This window comes from Saimiri boliviensis, chromosome 9 (assembly GCF_048565385.1).
Source record: "Saimiri boliviensis isolate mSaiBol1 chromosome 9, mSaiBol1.pri, whole genome shotgun sequence".
NCBI lineage: Eukaryota > Metazoa > Chordata > Mammalia > Primates > Cebidae > Saimiri > Saimiri boliviensis.
In genome coordinates this window covers 32,354,804-32,365,596 of record NC_133457.1, presented here as the reverse complement: position 1 = coordinate 32,365,596, position 10,793 = coordinate 32,354,804, and the positions used below count along the sequence as shown (strand labels likewise).

General features: G+C 43.3%; 1 long non-coding RNA gene across 3 annotated transcripts in view; it reads right to left on the bottom strand.

Annotated features, from left to right (window-relative positions):
* Positions 1–4,785: 4,785 nt before the first annotated feature.
* The window catches only part of LOC141585616 (uncharacterized), a 238,187-nt gene continuing 232,179 nt past the window's right edge, over positions 4,786–10,793 (bottom strand). For 2 of the 3 annotated variants that reach the window (XR_012519187.1, XR_012519189.1), the window contains exons 7-8: positions 7,214–10,532; positions 4,786–6,005 (exon numbers count right to left, since the gene is read on the bottom strand). This is a non-coding gene — a long non-coding RNA (uncharacterized LOC141585616). The remainder of the gene's footprint in view (positions 6,006–7,213; positions 10,533–10,793) is intronic. The other variant, XR_012519188.1, reaches the window with a different exon arrangement.

Here is a 10,793-nt window from a genome sequence, read left to right as displayed (position 1 = left end):
GTGTCTTTCTGAGAGTTAGAAAACAGTGCCCCTAGGTAAGTCTCACACTGGTAACATGCACAACAGTTTTGGCTTCAGGCGTGGCTGGATCTAGTGCTCAGCAGCGCATTTTTCCGTGCCAAGTCTCGTTTGGAAAGGCCTGATGATCAGTACTCCCTCTAGCATCAGAGGCAGCATGGTTTGGGTGGGCATGCTTTGCCTTCTGCAGGGTGTCTTGTCATCTGATGCAGTGGTGAGCTGGTAAATGTTTAACAACTGGTTCTCAGTGCGGGTAGAAGGGTTGCTTTGACGTGCAGCATTTGCCAATTTCTGTGATGTAAAACAATGTTCATTGTGGCCCACTTCAAGCTACCAGGACCATATTACTAAACGGAGTTGAGAAGATATGTAGAGTAGGGCATCATTATATAGTATTTCCAGATTCTATAGATGTAAATAACCTCAGAACCATAGGTAATAATAAAAGGTGGCAAAATATTAGGAAATGATGCATTTTGAGTATCCATTATCTTTGCTTTCAATATAATTCATTTAAGCATAGGTTCATATAATTTAATTTTTAATGATGGACATGTTTAACAACTGGCTAGCAAGAAAATTTAACAACTGGCTCTCAAAAGCTAGTACCGGCCAGCTCAGCACATCACTGATTCTGGAACTGGGCTCCGTGATTAACAATGGGGTGATCAATTAACAATGTCTGCTGAGGACAAAAGAGAAAAGACAGTGGCTCATGTGCTGCATGTTTGCCTTTTCTCGAAGGTAGTAATTTTATGAAAGTAAAGTTCTGTGTTTTAGGGTTTTTTTAATTGCAATGAGTCTGGCATCACCAAAGGAAATGGCACCTTTCTCCCTGGGAAGAAACGTGTAGATCTTGCCCTAAATTTACAATGCTTCTGAGGTGGCATCTGATCATATCACAGTGGCATTGCCAAAGTCCTGTAAAGAAAGGAGTGGGAGCCACCTGGGGACAATTTCTCATTTTTGTCCCAAGATGCTAACAACTCCCTTAACACCACACAATGCAAAAAAGTCAGCTGCTGAAATGTGGGAGTAAATTGTTTTTCAGCTTCTTTTGCTTGGATGTAGGCAGTCCTCAAGGTCAGAATCACACCGTTTAAAATCTCATTAATACTTTCTACACTGGCTTTCCCATTTCCTTTTTGTTTTTCCTGGTGATATTTTCCAGAAGCTGAACCAACCCAGAGTCTGGCTGGTTCTCAAAGGAGCCAGGCAACAGCTGCCTCAGTGAAAGCATGAAGGGGTAAACGTGGCTTCTTAAGGGTCAAGAAGTCTCTTAATGAGCTATTAGCATTTGGTACAATCTGGCTCAGTAGTTGTGACGTAAGAATGTCCAGATATTAGTACCTGTGGAGCTGAAAAAGGCTCCTTGAGAACTACAGACCAGGGCTGCTGCTGGTCTCCCCTCTCTTGCTATACCTGTGATTAGTGCCAGAATCTGTACACAGGCGATGCTTCATAAATCTTCACCCCAAATTGATCACTTAGGGAGGCATGGGTCACAGTGACGACATCATCATTCTTGCCAGCAGAGGTTTTTCAGTTTTTCACTGAGGTGTAATTCATACATGGTAAAAGGCACACGTCTTAAGTGTACCGCTCAATGCTTTTTGCACGTATGTGTAAATATCCAGGTGACCACCACCCTATCAGGATGTAGAATATTTCCTTCCCCCTAGAAATTTCCCTTTCTAGTCATGAACACTGCCCTTGATGTAACCACTTGCTATGGACTATTTGAATTTCTCCAAAATGTGTATGTTGAAACCCCAATCCCCAGTGTGATGGTATTTGGAAAAGAGGCCTTTGTGAGGTGATTAATTTTAGATAAGGCCATGAAGGTGGGGACTCCCAGGATGGGATTAGTGCCCTTAGTGGAAAGGGAAAGCAACCAGACCACACGTGCTAATCCTTGCATTCTCTCTCTCTCCATCTCTCTCTGTCATGTGAGGATTAAACAGGAAAACTGCCATCTACAAACCAGAAAGAGAGCCCTCGCCAGACACTGGCTCTGCTGTTGTCTTGACCTTTAACTTCTCAGCCTCCAGAACTGTGAGAAATAAATGTTCATGGGTAAAGCCACTCAGTCCGTGGTACTTTTGTTACAGGAGCCTGAACTAAGACACCACTATTGTGATCATCGTTTCCTCATGTCGCCATAATAAAATACCATCGACTACCTGGCTTTTACCAACAGAAATTTAATTTTCATAGTTCTGGACCCTCGAAGTCCAAGATGGAGGTTCTGGCCAGTCCGGTTTCTGGTGAGGGCTCTCTTCCTGGCCTGCAGATGGCCACATTCTCTGTCGTTTCATGGCCCTCCTTAGCACATGCTAGTGGAGAGAGAAAGAATGAGCTCTAAGCACAATAATCATAGGAGTAATGAAGTAACCTTAATTACTTCCTTGGAGGCCCCGTTTCCAAATAAGCTTCTACACAGGGGCTTTGTTAGGGCTTCAACATAGGAATCTGGGCAGAGACATACCAACATTCAGCCTATAATAGACCTCTATCATATAGATGACTATTGCTGGTTCTAGAGCTTCATACAAACAAAATATAGTATGCACTCTTTTGTGTCTGGCTTCTTTTTTTCAGTGTAATCTTTTTGAAATTCATTCATGTTGTTGCATGTCAATGGTTCACTCCTTTTTATTACTGAGTAGGATTTCACTGGACAAACAAACCACGACTTGTCTATCCATTCTTCCACTGATGAACATCGGGGTTGTTTCCACTTTGCCAACAGGTATATTCTATTCAGGGCACGGTGTTAGCTGCTGGGCTGTAAAGAAATGTCACCCATGTCCCTGTCCATCAAGAGCTTATGCTTGGGATCTGTGCTTAGAAAACAGCAAAGGATATACCAATGTATAAAACAACAAATGGAGGCCGGGCGCGGTGGCTCAAGCCTGTAATCCCAGCACTTTGGGAGGCCGAGGCGGGTGGATCACGAGGTCGAGAGATCGAGACCATCCTGATCAACAAGGTGAAACCCCGTCTCTACTAAAAATGCAAAAAATTAGCTGGGCATGGTGGCGCGTGCCTGTAATCCCAGCTACTCAGGAGGCTGAGGCAGGAGAATTGCCTGAACCCAGGAGGCAGAGGTTGCGGTGAGCCGAGATCGCGCCATTGCACTCCAGCCTGGGTAACAAGAGCGAAACTCCGTCTAAAAAACAACAACAACAACAACAACAAATGACTCTGACTCACTGAACAGAGACTGGGTCAGGAACTCAGAAGGAAGCCGTTTTTTAAGGAATACCAGTAAAGTCTGTTTGTAAATACACACACTCAGATGAGCCAGTTTAAGAACACCAGCTGCCAGAGAAACAAAAGCAACTCCCAGTGAGGTCGGAGCTGGCAGGTACTTGATCCTGCTGCATGGATACCTGGGAAGCCTTATAAATGTTCCGTTGCCTGTGTTCTCAGCCAAAGAGCTTCATGAAGTGGGAGCAGGGTGAAAACATCCCCTTGGAACAAAGCTGGCTCCTGGTTTGTTTTTGTGGTTTTCTCTAAGAGGGCAGGGAGAGAAAGGTCTGTCCTCAAAAGGACAGCTGGGCCATGGTCAGGAAAAGTTCTCTGTGGTCAGGCGTGGATGCTCTGAGTAGAGGGAAGACAGGTTGGACAAAGGGGTAGGGGCCCTGGCATCCCAATTTGGGCACTAGTGGCTGAATATTCCGTTTCTCTGGACCACGGGTGGATGTAGGTAAGTCAGGTAGTATGTTTGGCACCAGGGACAGAGCCATGAGGGCAGGAATGGGCAGCCCCAAAGGGGACCTGAGAGCCCTCTCAGGGCTCTGTGGCAGAGCTGCTCATATCCCTGTCCATGGGTCTGAGAGTTGGGTTTTGTGTTCTCACAAACCTTTGGAAGCCCACCCCTCAAGTTCCATCCTATCATGCTCCATCTACTGTCACAGGACTTAGCCTTTCCTTACTGTGCTGATGGAGGATGGTAGAGTTAGTTGTAAGTGACCTCAGAGTTCCTAAGTTTTCAGAGGTGAGGGGTGACAGAATGGGGGAGTTTGGGGAGATTTCAGTTACTCAACAAAAGTTTTCAACCAGAATTTCATGACCATGTCAGTCATAACTATTCATGGAATATCAGTATCACATGAATTTTCTGTTTGCTCTGGTTTTAAACTTTCTCTTTTACTTTTTTTTGTTTGTTTGTTTTCATTGAAAGGACAAAAAGCATGTTAAATATAACTTTGGAAAAAACCAACAAAGTTTCCTAATAGATGTTTTCATTCCAGTTCATATTTTACATATTGCTTTCTTCACAACATGTTAGCTTGAGCATTCGCCATGTTGCTGCAATATCTTTATGATAATTATGCTTACAGCTGTGAAATATTAACTGCTGATGTACATAATTTTCTATTTTCTATTTCTGGACATCTTAGTGTTCAGATTTTGCTATTATGTATAACTGCCAATGAGTAATTCCTCTTTTAAAATAATTTTTACCCAAAGGTGCCACTTACACAGCCCTGATGGAGGGCCAGATTTTCTGTGTGTGGGGCACAGGGATGAAGAGGACTTGTGACTTAGAACTGCATCATTGTGGGTTCAAAGGAAAAGGAAAATGTGTGTGCAGTGGGAGGAACTACCAAAAGTCTAATTTCTAAAAAACGTAAAAAAAAAAAAAAAAAAAAAAAGCATGATTCTCATACAAACACATAATGAGAACATGTAAAAGTTTTATTTTAACTCATTAATGGTAAAACCAAGTATATTAAAAAAATAGATGTACATGTGGTTAGTAAAGAAAAATTGTAGCATAAGATCTCGAGGTTAGATACAAATCTGATTATTTTTCTTTAGGGCAATAAAACGGTAAAGTAGGATTATCTTCTCTACTAAACAGAAGTCATTTTTATTTCTGTAGGACAAAAAGTTATTTGCACTGTTATTGGATAAAAACTCTTTGTATCTTAGTGGTTCTTGACAAACCAACAGCTAACCTTTGAGAGCTGTAAAATCACGAATCAAGAAGAAATAGTAATCCTACTAGGAAGTCGAATGACCCATACACAGGCTTGACAGTGAAGGTCACGCATCTTTTTGCCTTTTCCCCAAGTTTTGGTTTTTTTTTTTCTTGAAGACAGACCTGGAGAGGAGACTCCATAATGCTATTAACTGCCCATCCCCCACCCTCACCCGCCAAGTGTTTCAGTGCAAGGCAGCACAGGGAGCTTGTCCCCTTGGTCTGAAGCAGTGTGGGGGTATGGAGGGGCAGTGAGAACAAAAAGGAAGCTTGAACACTAAATGCCCTGTCACTGAGATGGATGAAGAGAGAGGTCTTAGAGCCTGTGAGAGAAATAGGAATGAAGCCCAGGGATTTAACTAGAAGCACACACCACCCCTAATTTCCAAGGATCCTCACTGGGAAGGACCTGAAAGAGACTTTAGAAGTTCAGGTGGCATTTGTTTTATGAAGTTAAATGATTACTTCATTGGAGACTGGGGTTTTGTCTTAAATTTTTGCACTGTTAACGTTGTCCACTTTAATCACTGTGAGTCTTTTATCCCATGCACTCCTTAGCACCTCTGAACCTAGAAGTCTAAATGCCTGGCAGTGCCTCTGGCTTTGTGCTCTCACCTCCAGGCCTGGCTGAGGCATCTGTGCCTCCTCTTCCTGTTCCAGTGCAGACCCTGGCTCTTTTGAGACAGAGCAGCAGGGGCAGAGAATTACAGTCCAACTTGCCCCGGTGTCCCCAGAACTTTCTAGATTAGAAAACTGGAAGCTTCACATCCCAGGATCCTCACTCAGTTCAAGGAAAGCTGGGACAGTTGATGTCTCAGTCAGCTCAGGTTGCCATAACAGAGTACCATAAACTGGGTGGCATAAACAACAGAAATTTATTTTCTCACTGTTCTGGAGGCTGGAGGTCCAAGATCAAGGTGCCATCATAACTGGGTTTTTGTAGGTCCCTCCTTCTGGCTTGTAAACAGATGCCTTCTTGTTGTGTCCTCACGTGCTAGACAGTGGGGTATGTGGGGGCAGGAGGGAGAGAGAGAGAGAGAGAGATCTGGCATTTGGTGTCTCTTCTTATAAGGGCACTAATCCCCTCATGAGGGCCTCACCCTTATGACCTCATCTAAACTTCATCATCTTCCAAAGGCTCTGTCTCATAATACCATTACACCAGGGGTTAGGGCTTCAAGATATGTAGTTTAGTCCAGGCCATAGTAGTTGGTCACCCTGAGTCCAGTCTCGCTCTTGATCTGAGCAGCTGTTGGATGCTGCTGTTTACAATCAGTTTTTAAAACTATTTTCCTAGTCTTAACTCTCCTGTTGTATCTCTCTTAAATATCTTCCTTATTCCTGAAGGCCAGACTATAATCTGGGACCCATAAAAGTTTCCCATGTATTTCAGTCTGGAAGAGACATGAATACAAGTTTTGTATTTTTGTTTTCCAGCAAGGAGATATTTGTGGAAACTTCCAAGAAGACAAATGGAATGGAATGGGATGTTTGCTTTCATGGATCAGAAATGAATTACGTTGCTTTCTTTCAGAGTCATAGAGTCTTAGGAAAGAAACAACAGAAAGAAAATGTTTTGTGAAGGAGAGCTGTGAAAAGAATAGACGTCTGAGTGGAGTACCTGGGTCAGGAGATAGGGATGGACTCTGGTGGGGCTCCTGAAAAACAATACTTGCCATGCTTTCTTACACCTGATGCTGTCTCCAAATGCTCTCTCTAGTTATTCTGCTTCAGGGTCTTCAGAAGAACAGGTTAATAGCTGGTCAGAGGGAAGGGAGGGAGAGGGGGATTGTGTTGGTGTGAAACGGTCGATGGCTGGCCTCCCCTGAGGGTTGTAGGCGAAAGCAGATCCTAGGATAATGGGGGTCCCATGTACAGCACTGCAAATAAAATGTTATTGGCCCCAGTCTGAAACTGTCAATTTCTACTGAAATGGAATAAATTACTCAGAAAAGAGAAGCACCAAATATTATGCAGTCTGCCTTTGGGAAAGAAAAAAAAACACCCACTTCTTATAAAAACACTTTTTTTGGGATGAAGAATTTGATTTCAACTGATGAGTCATCACTCTGTGTGTGTGTGTGTGTGTGTGTGTTTTACCACTTAGCCAAAAAGTGAGGTTTTAAAAAGCATTTCTTGAAGCAAATTCTTCCACTGCTTGGAGTTCTATCATCTAAGAGAGAAGGCATCCTAAGCACTTACATCCGCAGCGCCGGCAGCTCTCCCAGCTTGAAGGAAAGATTGTCGGGCAAGGTTTGTCGCTCTCAAGTTCCAGATTCATTATGAAAAGGCGACCTCAACATAACATTCATAATCTAAAAGCAAGAAATTATCAAGAAACAGAAAATAAAATTTAAAACCAATTTCAATGAGTAAAGGATATGTTTAAAAATGACACGACGAATGTCAGAAAGACGAAAGAATTTAAGAGAGCTTGGGCTCTCAGTTGTGTGGGCATGGCAGTGGGGTTAGCACATCTCTTGGTTTACCAAGGGCAGTCCTAGCTCATGCCTGCTAAGTGCCCCCCTTGACTCTCAAAAGTATCTTGTTTTGGACAGTGAGTTATATGGTCACCCTAAGTGTGGTAGTTTTAAAACATGTCTGCAAATTATTTGACACTCCTATCATCAAAAAGCCTATGTCCCATCTGGGTCTAGTGGCTCATGCCTGTAATCCCAACACTTTGGAAGGCAGAGGCAGGTAGATCACCTGAGGCCAGGAGTTCAAGACCAGCCTGGCCAACATGGTGAAACCCCATCTCTATTAAAATACAAAATCAGCTGGGTGTGGTTGTGAGCATCTGTAATCCCAGCTACTCGGGAAGCTGAGGCAGGAGAATCACTTGAACCTGGGAGGCAGAGGTTGCAGTGAGCCGAGATCACGCTATTGCACTCCACCATGGGCAAAAACGGTGAAACTCCACCTCAAAAACAAAACAAAACAAAACTCTGTGTCTCTTCCCCCTGACAATGGGCAGGCTTTTGTGATCACCTGAGTGAATAGCATGTGACAGCAGTGACAGTGCCTGATTTCCAAGTCTAGGTTAGAAAGGGCCATGCAGCTTCTCCTGGTTTTTCCTGGGATACTTGTACTGGGAGTCCTCGGCCACCCTCTAAGAAGTTTGACTACTCAGTTTGAGCTGCTGTACTGGAGGGACCACATGGAAAGACCAGAGAGTGAGAGAGGGGGAGTAAGAGACGCCTTAGCAGCAACAGCTGGTCTAGCTCCGCTTGTTTGAGTGTTCCCAGTCCAGGTACCAAACATGTGAGTGAGGAAGGCTTTGAGTTCACTCCAGCCCTGGTCACCACCTGACTCCCACAATATGAGAGGCCCCAAGTGAAAGCTATCTGGCTGAGCCCAGTCAACCTCCAGAATAGTGGGAGAAAATAATAATAAATGATGCTGCTCTTCATGCCGGTAAGTTTGAGATGGTTATGCAGGCAGAGGTAACCAAGAGACTATGTACAGGTTGGTTAAGCATGACATTACCTGACGGTACCTGGAAGGTCCCTCCTAAGCACTTTCAAGTTGCTGCAACTTCTTTATTATGAACCTTTGCTCAATCGTTTTATTAAGAATGTTCCAGCTGCACTGGCTTCCTTTTAGTTCTTCCCATAGCCAAGCTCATCCTGAACCAGGATCCACTGTCTAGAACATTTCTCTCCTCTCCCCAACTCCTTCCCTTTTCATCTGTGTTACTCTTATTCACTTTCCAGGTCCCAGCTTAAAAATTGCTTCTTGATTCCTTCTGACAGGTTCTTAGCTTTCTCATAGACACTTGAGAGAAACTGTATTTTCAAAAAATCACCACAGCCATACTTTTATCCTATATGCTATTCCAAAATTTTGCCATTCCCTTATCAAGATGTGGCATCTATTTCGCCTTCCTTTGAAATGATGCAAGACTTTGTGTTTGTAATATTGACCAGAATGGGGCAGAAGCAATGATGTGTGACTTTGAGTCTAAGTCATAAAGGAATACGGCTTCTACCACAATCCTCAGGATACACACCCTGGGAACTCAGCCACCATATTGTGGGGAAGCCCAGGCCACATGGAGAGGCCATGTGTATGTATTCCATCTGACAGCTCCAGCTGAGGTCCCAGCTGCCAGCTATCATTAACTGCCAGATAGGTAAGTGTGTTTTCCTTCTAATGATGCCAGTACCCTGCTTTTGAGCCATGCTAGCTAAAGCCAAGTAGAGCAGGAATGAGCTATCCGTGTTGACTGCTCAATACTATGCAATCTATTGTGATCATTGTAAGACTCAGTCTGGGGATGGTTCATTATGCAGTAATAGATCATCAGAGCACTACTGTATTTTTATTTCTTACTACTGCCCCAACTGTAAATGTTATTAAAATGATATGCTCAATGCCTGTTTCTCCTTCTGAATTGTGAGATTCATGAGAGCTGGGACCCCAAATGCCTTGTCCTATGTTGTATGTCCAGCACCTGACCATGTCTGCCACACAAGAGGAGCTTCAAAATATAATCATGGAATAAAAGCATGAGTGAATGAATGCATACAATGGCCTAAAAGGTACATGAGAATACCAAAGAAGGTAAAAATGAAAGCCAAAAATGTCCTGAGGATATGAAAAACTATTCTGGTTAAAGGATACACTGCTCATCACAACATCTGTGGAGTTCAGAAGCTGATTTGTAATTTTGTATTTGTCAACCTATTTTATACCTTTCAACCATGTATCAATATTACTTTGGTCACATCCAGTTACACTGGAGTCTACACTAACACACTATTGCAACAAACACCTTTTATAATCTTTTGGCACCTTTAAGTGTTAGTTTCAAAGTAGGTTCTCAGTTCATGCAACTTGATTAATTTATATTTATAAAAGAATTGCCGTAATCACAGACCAAGACAAGTATCACCTCCCATGGGTGGAAAAGTATGTGTCAAATTACACTCCATAGAGGAAAAATTGTTTGAAGTTGTGTAGGTTCAAACCAGCAAAGTGGGAGACTTAAAGAGTTGATAAGTGTTGTTGCAAAACACTTAGCTGTTATTTTTGAGAACATGTGGAAGACTGAGGTTGGGGGATGGGGAGGCTACAACAACATCTATCGTTTCAAAAGAAAGCAACTTCTTAGGAAAAGAGAAAAACAGAACAAAATACCAATTTATCAATTTGTGGACACCAGGGAGAGCTCAAGATCCTGTGCAACCAGCCTGGCTAGAAGAAGAATTTGGGGCCAGAACTAGCTAATGGCCTCTGGTCAGAGTCACAGGCTGTGGAAATAATCACAGAGCAGCAGGTGACTGTACTGGGGCTTCTTGGGGCATTTGATGGCCGGTGAACAAATCAAGTTCCCCTTTAAAGAAATGGTCCTGAGATTTGATAAATATTTCCTACTACTAGAGGAGAAACGAACACAACCTTGTGGATTGGAGCCACTCCATGTCACTTAACCTCAGCTGGTCATCCTCTTATGTGTCCTGGTTGGAGCTCTCATCCATCCTCGGTTCAGTTTCTCCAGTGACTGTAGCTTCATCTCCTGCAAGGTGGGGAAAGGGTAGACACCAATTACTTAAGACGGGGCATGGGGATCACTGCTGCCATACACACACAGCCTTCAAAAAATCCAGTATTCAATCTACCCCATCTACCTCTAGCCTCTTGCTCTTTCCAAATGCGTCACATTCTCCCTTCCTCTGTAACTTTGCCCTAGAATGTCTTACCATGCCCGCTCCCAGATATCCCATATAATTAACTTTGACTGACTTGACTTTTCAAGAGTTAGTTCAGGTGTTGTATT